At 44.2% G+C, this 11,670-nt stretch overlaps 1 non-coding gene across 1 annotated transcript; it reads left to right on the top strand.

Moving 5' to 3' along the window:
• Window positions 1–1,390: 1,390 nt before the first annotated feature.
• Trnan-guu (transfer RNA asparagine (anticodon GUU)) lies at window positions 1,391–1,464 on the top strand. The gene has a single exon. It is a non-coding gene; the product is annotated as a tRNA-Asn (tRNA).
• Window positions 1,465–11,670: the final 10,206 nt, after the last annotated feature.

Here is an 11,670-nt window from a genome sequence, read left to right as displayed (position 1 = left end):
TTACAGTTTAAAGCCTTATGACATTTCAGCTTGGGAAGATGAAAAGGTTCTGGAAATGAATGGTGGTGATGGTTACACAGCAGTTTGAATGTACCTAATGGCACTGAGTTATCCATTTTAAAATGGTTTAAAGGGGCGTGGTGTCTGTAATCCCAGCTACTCTGGAAGTTGAGGCAGGAGGATCGCAAATTTTAGGCAAGCGTCAACAATTTGGCGAGGGCCTAAGCAATTCAGTGAGATTCTGACTCAAATTTAATAAACAGATAAAGTAAAAACAAAAAGGGCTGGGGATATAGATCAGTGGTAAAGTACCCTGGGTTCAACCCCTCATACAAAAAAAAAAAAAAAAAAAAAAAGTTAAAAAGAGCGGGAGTGTTGGTGCCCGACTCTCAGCTACTCGGGAGGCTAAGGTGGAAGGATCCCAAGTTGAGAACAGCCTCTGCAATTTAGCAAGTCCCCATCTCATAAAAAAAGGGGGTGGGAGGGGAGGGCCTGGGATGCAGTTGAGAAGTAAGGCGCACAGTGTTCAATCCCCAGTACGCGGAGGAGGAGGAGGAGAATAATCAAGAGTTAGAATGGCAACCGGGGACCCGGGTTGACTGTCCCCAGGAGCAGGTCCCAGGGAGTCCTCAGGATTGTGCCGTAGGAAGAAAAGGCGGGGGAGCGCCTGGGTGGCCCTTCTCAGCCCCCACCTGGCTCCTCCAGGCACCCGGGCAGCCTGATTGCAAAGGGTTAAGTTCGGAAATGGCAAGTGGACGTCCTCAGTGGTACTTAAACGGAAGGCCCCTCTGTCGCCCTTCCTGATGTCCCCTAAACCGTGCTTTCTCCCCCCCCCCCACCTAAACGGGGTGCAGATTAGTTCTGGAGGTAACAGCTCACTTGGTTTTCACGCACAGAGCACAGAACGGCCCAGGGCACAGGCACCGCGCGTCTGTGTCCCTACATGTGACAGAGGTGGCGGGGGAGGGGGCAGAGCCCAGGGGAAGGGGCACCCACGTCCCGGAAGCCGAGGAGCGCCCCGCGGCTCGGTCCCGTGGCCCACGCCAGCCCTGCGCTCTCCCCCCGGGACCTGGGAGGGTGTCCGTGCGGCCTGGACCCGTCCCAGCTCCCCTCGGGGACCCCAGGCAGCGAACGGCGGGTCCCGTCCCCCGAGTAGCGCCGGCCACGCTCGCAGCCGGGGCTGGCAGGGAGGCGCCCCGAGGCCCCGCCCGGCCTCCCGCGCCCCCGCGGCTCCGCCTCGCCCTCGGCTCGGCTCGGTTCGCGGCTCGGCCTCCGCCCGGGCCCGCCGCGGTCCTCCGCCCGCACTCGGCGTGGCGACGCCCGGGGTGGCGAGGGCCGCTGCCGCCGCCGCGGAAATGTGTACCTAGCGCGCCGCGGCCCGGCTAGCTGGGTCTCTGTGGCGCAATCGGTTAGCGCGTTCGGCTGTTAACCGAAAGGTTGGTGGTTCGAGCCCACCCAGGGACGGCGGCGCTTCTTTTCCCGAGACGATCTCTGCGGGGGTTCATTTTAAAACTGCAACCCAGAGGTTTTTAATTGAGGAAGAGGACCACGTATAACCACGTTTCTACGACAGAGGACACTATCTCCTTGCTGCTTGGGGACTAACGCGATGGGTGCACCCCCAGTGTGGCAATGGACTCCCTACCCTTAACCCTAGTGGTGTGCACGCGGGCTTCAGGAGACCCGCCCAGCAGTGCTCCCCAAGAGCTAGGTACTGCAGGAATGAAACAGCAACCCAGGTGCCCATGGGCAGGTGAAGAGATAAATGCCATTAGTTTCCCCCCCAAATTTTACACCACCAAATAGCAAACTTATTCAATATTACTACCCCCCCCCCAAAAAAAATGAGCAAGCCCACAGATGAAACTGTGAAAAGGAGTCATCCAGAAGAGGGTGAAGCACACCATCTTCAGAAACTATTCGGTTAACCTCAGTCACAGGCCCGCCCCCCCAACAATGGACCTGAATCTAGAACATTTACCTTAGCTTGATGATGGAATTTTCCCTGAAGTTGACCTCAAGAGGAAATTGAATAGGTTCCTATGAAAAAGTTCCAAATGACTTTTTTTTTCAACTCTAGTCTTACGGGGGACACAAATATTTTTCAAGTAAATGATTTACTTAACCATGAAGACAGAGAATCCCATGTTTTTTTTTTTTTTTTTTTATATAATAACACAATTTTCTGTGAGGCTTGAGGTCATGTGGCAGGTGCTTTGTCTCTGGAATCAAAATAGAATTTAGAGACCTAGATGAAGGAACTGAGTCACTAGAATGTCTCTTAAAGAATGCCTAGGCAAGGGGCTGGGATTGTGGCTCAGTGGCAGAGTGTTTGCCATGCACTTGTGAGGCACTGGGGTTGGTCCTCAGCACCACATAAAAATAAATAAACAAAATAAATATGTTGTGTCCACGTATAACTTAAAAAATGCCTAGTAAATGCTAACTGATTTTTTTTAACCAAATAACTTGACAATAAAATATCCTCTCTTGCATAGTTAGGGCCCCTAAAGAATGAAGCACAGCATTGCTTATGGCAGAATTCCAGGCAGAATCACAGGTAGTCCCCTCAAATGCTCTTAGGTTAAAGGCCTTCCTGAAGCCTATCAGAATTCCTCACTTCCCAACTACAATTACGGGTATGTTTTTTTCAGTGGAAACAAGAAAATGAAAATAAATTAGGTCATAAAATCATGTATACACTGTTCAAATCTTACCTAACTTCACCATGAAGGGTATATTATTGGCTACCACTACAATGATGGGGACTTAGAAAGCATGCCTTCCACTTAACTGAATATTGTATTGGAGGTTACAAGCTCCTTGGGGCAGAGACCATCTTCTATCACTAATGATTATTTTAGGCTTCAAGGTGCTTCCTTCAGGATACAGATCAATTTCTTGAGCTTAACCCCAAAGGACTTATATGATCCACAGCCTTTGTCTTATATCACGTTGTCCGGTGAAACCTTCCCATGGTTATATGTACGTACCCAGGGTTCCTTGAGTGGCCCTGCTGCCTTACAGCCCCAAGATGCCCTGACAAGTCCACCCCACTCAGACTCATCAGCTCAGGAGTCACCTCAGCAAACTTCCCCTCACGCCCCTCTTCTGCAAACCACCACACCACCCTGAAAACAGTGGGCTTGTCGCTGACACTGGAATTGAACTCGGGGAGAGTATACACCAGGGCTTCCCATGCTTGCTCATCTAGCACAGGACTGTCACACAGCGCATTCTCAGTACAGGAGCAGTCCCTGCCTTCTCAGGATTCAGAGAGATGGACAATCACGTAAAAACGTGTATGATGGAACATTAGCTCCAGACCCACAGAAAAATGTTGTCAGGCAGTTAAGGAGGTGGTCAACATAATGGAGGAGCTGTAAGTGTCTTGATGGAGGATTTGAAAACCTTGTAAGATCTGGATAGGTCAGAAGTAGGGGAGGGGCATATAAGTCTCAAGAAAATTCAGGACCAGATGGTAGTGGGCAGGTGGTGGGAAATGAGAACAACTGGTATATAAAGCAAGTGTACTCTAAGAGGGTGAAGTGGAGGTGTTCTTAGCTGTGGAAGGGCCCTGGAGACCTGGGGATGAGGCTAGACGTCACCCTGTAAAGTAAGGGAGTAACTATTAGAAGGTTCTGCTTCAGGACAGAATAAAACAGACTTTGGACAGTTAGTCTGGCAATAGTGCAGAGAAAATAAGAGATCAGAGAACAGTTAAGAGGCAATTCTATTTCAAGAGAGAAGCAAAGAGATTTTGTGTTAATGTGGGTACAGAGAAGGCAGGGTATGGATGCAATTCAAAGGAAGTCTGGGAATGGGCTTTGGAGATTCAGGCTTTTAATCCCAGTGAGTCAGGAAGGTGAAGCAGGAAGATCCTGAGGACAGCCATTGCAATTTAGCAAGACCCTGTCTCAAGAATTAAAAAATGGCTGGTGATGTAACTCAGTGTTACAGTGCCCCTGGGTTCAAACCCCAATACTAGCGAAAAAAAGACTGATTAAGACTAAGAGACTGAAAGGAATGAAGAGCCCAGGGTAGTACCTACATTAGAGCTTGGGTGACCCTATTAATAGATATTTGAAATTTGGAATTGTTTTTGGCTTTGTTTTGCTTTTTGAAATAGGGCCTTGCTGTATTGCTGTTTTGAACTCCTGGGTTCAAGCAATCCTCCCCTTTCAGCCTCTGGAGTAGCTGAATGGAGGGGTCTTAAAGAAATAAGAAAAAGTATAAATTGTCTATCACCCTTAGCTTATCCAGTTCGCAACCAATGAGTTCTACTGGAAACCAGAACCTCATTCTAGAAACAGACTTCATTTTTTTAAAGTTGAACCACCTCTTTTTTTCCCCCTTCTTCTTCTGCCTTCAGAAAGGGTTTTCCTATGTTGCAAAGGCTGACCTTGAACTTGTGATCCTCATGCCTTAGCCTACTGACTAGCTGGGATCATACGCATGCATCACCATGCCCAGTTTTAAACTTCAACTTGACCTTAAGTTAAGCTTTTATTTATTTAAGGCAAACTTCCCAAGAGACTACCATAGGGATTCATGGAGCCCTGTGAAAATCAAAAGGAAAGGTAAGTACCCAGTTCCCCCAAACACATATATTCAGAAATAACATTTTGTTAATGATGTCCAAGGGAATCACAAGCCCTATGAAGTAGAGTTCTTGGCCCCCAAATTTTTAATCCCTGGCTCTTATTTTATATGCTGAATTTTAATTCTAATTACTGATAAAGGCCAGAAGTCAAAAAGTGTTTACACATGGAAAAATGACTAAAGATTTTAAGATAGCACAAAGAATCAGAATAGTCAAGTACAAAAAGAAATCAGCTTTGGGGTTACTTTGGTTGAGCAATTAAGTGGATATGTAAAATCAGTTATAAAGGACTTGAGACTAAAACAGCTGCCTTGAGGTTCTCATACAGTGTTGTCTGGGTGTAAACTGGGATGAGTGGATGTGAAGGGCTTTAACAGAGTGACCCTTTCAGGACCATTAGCAGATACAAATTTGCATTTCTTTCCTTATAAGTTACTTAAATGACACTCCGAAAATTGCCACGTTTTGGTTACCCCTCCAAGGAATAGAGTCATTTCCATGGTTTTTTAGCAAAAACAAAACAGCCAAAACCAAAAAAGCCCTGGTGTATACTCTCTCTGAGTTCAATTCCAGTGTCAGCGACAAGCCCACTGTTTTCAGGGTGGTGTGGTGGTTTGCAGAAGAGGGGCGTGAGGGGAAGTTTGCTGAGGTGACTCCTGAGCTGATGAGTCTGAGTGGGGTGGACTTGTCAGGGCATCTTGGGGCTGTAAGGCAGCAGGGCCACTCAAGGAACCCTGGGTACGTACATATAACCATGGGAAGGTTTCACCGGGCAACATAAGACAAAGGCTGTGGATCATAAAAGTCCTTTACGGGTAAAGCTCAAGAAATTGATCTGCCAAAGACTGTGCCAAAGATGACTCAAAATGGTTATTCCCAAACAAGTGAATTAAATACACACTTCAAAATAAGGAGATCCTCAACTGCCTTTGTAAAAAGCTGAGTAGATTATCATGTGTGTGAGCATAGTGAAGGCTTCTTTATACTTCACTGAGCTATATGTTTACTTATGCTTAGTATATTGAATTCTGATGATTAGAATTAACTCGTATAAATGTTATCAGGTAAAAGATGCTTTGGTTAATACCTGGTGTAGAAGTTTGAAATATAGGATTTCTCTATTAATTACCAAGCACAGGGACTCTATCCACCACAAGTTCCATAGCCAGGGGGCTGGGGATGTGGCTCTAGCGGTAGTGCGCTCGCCCGCTGGCCTGGCATGCAAACGGCCCGGGTTCGATCCTCATTACCACATTCGCCAAGAACTAAAAATAAATATTAAAAAAAAAATTCTGTCTTCCCTCTAAAATTAAAAAAAAAAAAAAATTTCCATAGCCAGTTCAACATCAGTTGACCACTGCAAAACTTTTGCCATCCTCCTGAATGGGCCCGGTTTACATTGCCCTGGGGCTTTGGGAGGATTTAACTATCAAGTGACTTGTAGAATCACGGGAACTTCCCGAGCATATTCAGATAATCTCTGCCTCCCAGCCTGTGGAAAGCTCACAGAACAGCTATGAAGTACCTGCAATAACTAAACAGAAAATGAGTTTTCATTTTGAGATCTAAAGTATTTCACTGGGTTCTTTTTCCCTACAACCTCCCTCTTTTGTAGTTATATTTAATCTACTAATTATTTTCAATATCACCAATACCAGATTTATGGTCACTTTCGTACTTTGGCTATTTTGTAGATGCTAATCAGCGCCTTTTCACGGATGTGCTATATTTACAAGAACCTGATGTGCCCTTCAGCCCCACTTGCTTCTGTGGTTCTCTTAGGGAATGCTGGTGGGATTTAGGAGTGCCGGCCTCTTGGTGGTGAAAAGCTATCAAAAAACAAAATGTCAACAAATGGAGTTGGACCTGTGAATTGTGGGTGGTGGCTCTCATTACTAATGTACTTTTTAATGATTCATTAATAGAGCAGCATCCCACCTATGAAATAGAAGGGTGCTTATGAGCTATGTACTAGAGATAGAAAAAAGACAACGCAATCAGAAACAAGAAGAAAAATGGGTTTGTTTCAGTAACTTTTCCCATGGGGTTAAAGCAGAAAGGCTGTCTTAGCATAGAGCGCAAATAGACCAGGCCCCCTTCTGATTGGCTGCAGTGATCTGCTCTTTTGGAAGACTCTTATAGCACCTCGTACAGGTGACTCCATTCCGGTTTGATCTGGTCTATTTAGCCTAGTGCTGTGACTCAGTCCAAAACAAAGGCTGACCATAAATTTTATATAAAAAGTCAAGAGAGCCAGAGATACAGCATCCCAGATAAGCTCATTGAGCAGGTCTGTTGGGGCCTAATGAACTGTGGGGATGCCCATCTGAAGGGTTGCCTCTGGAAACCGCTCACAGTGAAGTCATTAGTTGAAGTCATTGCTTGAATGTCACTTCTGTGGGATACTTTCTCTAATCCATCAGATTGATTACACCTCTGCTGCCATGAGCTTCCTAGCATTTTTTCCTCCCTGATATAGTACACCCCTTTTGGACCCCAGACTCTAAGGTTGGAGAGGCCAGTCCATTCTGTGTTGGTTTCACCAGCAAAACTCTAATGCATTGTCTTCCACTTTCCATCCTCTTTTGAAGGCTTGCCAAGGACATTTTTGTGGTATCTTAAGTGGATAAAAAATTGGCTAAAAATTTAATACTTTCCTCCTTGCATGTTTTTTTTTTTCTTCTAGGGAATTGGCATTAAGTCCTTGTATTTACACTTTTCAAATGGCATTTGATAAGAAAATTTTCCAGTAACTGCAACATATAATGGGAATTGAATGTTGTTAGTATATGAAGTAAGAAAGATACATAAACAGTGTGTTTTGAATCATTACAGAACCATTTATTCAACAAATTGTATTCAAACAAGTTTCCTATTTGGAGAAAACCAGAAAAAAACAAAACAACAAAAAATGTTACATATCAAAATACATTCCAAATTATTAAATTCATATGCCAAAAAAACACAAGTTTCATTAGAAAAAAACTATGTGAATATTTGTAATTTAGGATGGAAACATTGCTAAAATACCAAAAGATTCTAAAATAATGTAAAAACTTCTATATTTCAAAACATTAAAAATTATGGCTGCCTAGAAACTCAAACTGCCAAATAACAGAGAAAGTTAAGTATCTTTTATACATAGAGCTGATATCAATGACCTCAATTCAACTGCCACAGGACTGGGGAGGTCCATAGAGTTCTTCCTGCTTCTCCTTCAGACACTAGTGCCTAATTTGTCTTTAGGAGACTCCTCTCTTGCCAGGTGTGATGGAGCACACCTGTAATCCCAGCGGCTGAAGAGGCTGGTGCAGAAGGATTGTGAATTCAAAACCAGCCTCTGCAGTGAGGCTCTAAGCAACTTAGTGAGACCCCATCTCTAAATAAAAAATATTAAAAGGTCTGGGATGTGGCTCAGTGGTTAAGCATCCCTGGGTTCAATCCCAACACAAAAAAAGAGAATCCCCTCTTGCCTCACTCCAACTTTCTAAGACATCAATCCAAGAGGGATGCTACAATGAGAACAGCCTGTCCTGATTCCATTCCCAAGAGCTCTCACGACTCAAACTATGTGTACCTCTGTCACCCTATTAACGGAGGCCTCCCACATCTAATCTCACCCAACTGCCCAACCTCTCTTGTCTAGCCCCTTACCCTCCCACAGTGCCAATTCATGGCCTGTCCTTGACAGGACCTCCCATGACTGACTTCTGTCAACAATCTCCCTCCAGCCCTGTGCTAAGGGTAATCCGACTCTCCCCAGGAGGGCTAACCCTCCAGTCCTATCCAGTGTTGGTCGTTTGTCTCCCACACACCACTGGACCTGGAGATGGGCCAGGTTCTTCCTTGCTGCTATTTCAGCCACTATTCCTCCATCCTCCTCATAACCCTCCAGCGCCTTTGAAGCAAATCTTCCCACTGAACCACCAACTCCTGCTCCTTTTGCTGCCATCTGTTATTTGCACGATACAGTTGTCCCTTGGCATCCTTGGGGGATTGGTTCCCAGACTTCCCTTCAGATTAAGTACCTTCTACAAAATGGTGTAGTATTTGCACAGAACCTACTCACATCCTCCTGTACATTTAAATCATCTCCAGATTACATATCTAATATAAGTGCTATGTAAATAGCTGTTCTACAGTATTTAGAGAATAATGACAAGAAAAAGATCTGTGCAATTTGGAGAATATTTTTAATCTCTGGTTGAAAATGCAGATGTGAAATCCATAGACATCAGACTATATACTGTCCTTCCTTGAAAATGTTAGCTCCTGGTTTTCTCTTTCCACCCATTTACATTATTTTATCTTCCAAAAAGATAACCCATGTACAACATGTTCTGGCCTCTTCATTCCTTGATCTCACTTCTTGTGGACTTTTCGCCCAACTTCCATTGGGTACTTTCGTCATACTTCATACTCTACATCGCTAGACTGCTGTCTCTAGTCCAATTACCTACTAGTTCTGCCTTGGCATTCTTGAACTCTCCTATCCATCAAGATTTGCTACCCTATTGCTTCCTAATCATAGCAATAATCATTACCTATGTCCGCTGGCTTTGTTATTGTATGAAATACCTGAGATAATCAACTTACAAAGAGAAAAAAGTTTATTTTGGCTCAAAATTTTAGGTTTCAGTTCTGTGATGATTGGCCCCATTTCTTTGGGCCTGTGATCAGGCAGCATATCCCGGTGGAAGCCTGAGGCAGAGCAAAGTTGTTTCCTTCATGGCCAGGAGCAGAGAGAGGAAAAAGAAGGGGCATGGTCCCATTATCCCCTTCAAGGGCACACCCGAAGTGACCTGAAGACCTCCCACCACCACCTATCCCTTACGGGTTCTAGCACCTCCCAATAGGGCTAAGCTGGAGACCAAGCCTTTAGCACATGCTAAAGACATTAGCTTTGGAGACATTCCAGATCCACACTTCGGCTTTACCCAAGCATGAAACCTTAATTCCTCCATCTCTGCTCCCTTTGCCTGACAATTCTTCTCATTTGGCTAAATCCAAATTTTCACATACTACAACCCACACCTGAGCAGCTAAACTGGGGGGAAAAAAAACAAAAACAAAAACCCAAAGACAAAAAACTCCCCACCATCATCTTAACTGGTCTCAGTTAAATTTAAGACTGTAAATCCCCAGTGGGCTCTCCACACAGCCTAGCAAGACCACTGCATGAACTAGCTGGATTAGCTCTCCTCTCCCAGAGACTGAATATTTCAAACATCTCCTCTTCAATATTCAACTACTACTCGCTTCACACCCCCAACAACTAATCATTTCCCTGAGAAAATCATCAGAAGAGACCTTCCTCATTTTTTTCTCATCATAGTCTCCTAATGTTTGTCTCCACGTACCTGTCTTCCCTAGTAGTAACATGATAATTCTCTGGCTCTTGCCTCTTCCACACTGAATCCCATCCCTGGAGAAATCTGCTGCCATGACTGCTTGTTTTTACCTGTAACATCCCTTGACAATTCTCTCCAGGGAACATTCAGGCCCACCTAGAAGTATATTTGATATCTTCCATCTTTCAGACAATAACAAAGAACCTTGACCTTACATTCCCCCACCAGGTACCAGGAAATGTTACAAAAACTGGATCTATACCTCCACTTTCTCATCCCTTTCCTTGTGGGCCCAACCACTCTGGTTTCACAAATCCACTGAATTGTCCTTATTAAGTTACCAGGGACTCCTCTAAGGCCAAAACCAACAGTCCCAGGCCTCATATCACTCTACTTTTCAGCAGCATCTGACAAATAATCACCCCTTCCTTTTAGTTAAAAAGAAAAAAAGGAAAAAAAAAAAAAAAGCATTCTTCAGGTAACAAACTCATCAGATTTTCCTCCAACTGCCCTAAAAGTTCTCCAGAGCTGTTGAACTCCCTAAGTGACCCCACCCTATATTATGGCATCGAATATGATCATGCATTAATTCCACAGTGAGTACCTCCAATGTCTGCTTCTCTCCTGAGCTCCACCATTCTACAGCCAACTTCCTGCTAAATTATCTCCACTTGGAGTCTAATTAGGAATCTCACACTTAACTCACCCCCTTTAAATCCGTTCCTTCCCAAGTCTCTCATCTCAGTAAATGGCACAACCATTCACTTAGCAACAAAACCTGAGATTCATCTTCGACACCTCTTTCCAACCAAATCCAATCTATCATCACATTCTATTGGTTTTACCTTTGAAACTGAACAGCTATCCCATGACTTTTTATTTCCTTCTTTTTTCCACAGATAGGGATTGAACTAAGGGCTTCAAACGTGCTAGGCAAGAGCTCTACCACTGATTTACATCTCCAGCTATATGCAACCACTTTTAATACCTCCACAATTATCACCCTACTCTAAATCCTAAGGAGACTGTAATTGACAAGGATTTCTATTATGACCACTGTAGTATTTCTCTACACTTCAATGATCATATTAAACTCAGACCAGATCATGTTAGCCTCTCGCCTGAAACCTTCCAATGGCTCCCTAATAATCTCAATGAAGTCAAGGTCCTCACAGTGGCCCATTAAGTCCTAGGAAATCTTGTGCTGCCAACTTCTTTAATCTCATGCTCAGATTTTCCTTCCTCTGCGCACTCTGTATACCACCTCTTTCCCATTTCTGTTAAAAGTGTGCCCTCCACAAAATCATGTTGAAATTTGAAATTTCCAATATAATAGTATTAAAAAGTGGGGTCTTCTTTCAAAAGATGATTAGGTCAAAAAGGATTACTGCTCTTATAAAAGAGCTTGAAGGGACTGCCCCTACCTACTCTGGTCCCCTAAACCATATGAGGATACTACAAGAGATGCCATCTCTGAAGCAGGTGGTGTACCTTCATCAGGCAACCAATATGCTGGTGCCTGGAACTTGGGCCACCCAACCTCCAGAACTGAGAAATGTGTTTCTATTATTTATGAATTTCCAAGACATTTTGTTGTATTAGTCTGCCCCCACACACTTGCTCCAGTCACATGACTAACTCCCTAACCTCCCTTGGTCTCAGTTCCAATGTCACCACCTTCAACAAACCTCCCAAGTCTACCCAGTCTAAAATAGT

The sequence above is a fragment of the Urocitellus parryii genome, chromosome 2, assembly GCF_045843805.1.
Source record: "Urocitellus parryii isolate mUroPar1 chromosome 2, mUroPar1.hap1, whole genome shotgun sequence".
In the NCBI taxonomy this organism is placed as follows: Eukaryota; Metazoa; Chordata; class Mammalia; order Rodentia; family Sciuridae; genus Urocitellus; species Urocitellus parryii.
Note: the sequence above shows the minus strand (reverse complement) of the source record. Positions and strands in the feature narration are given on the sequence as shown.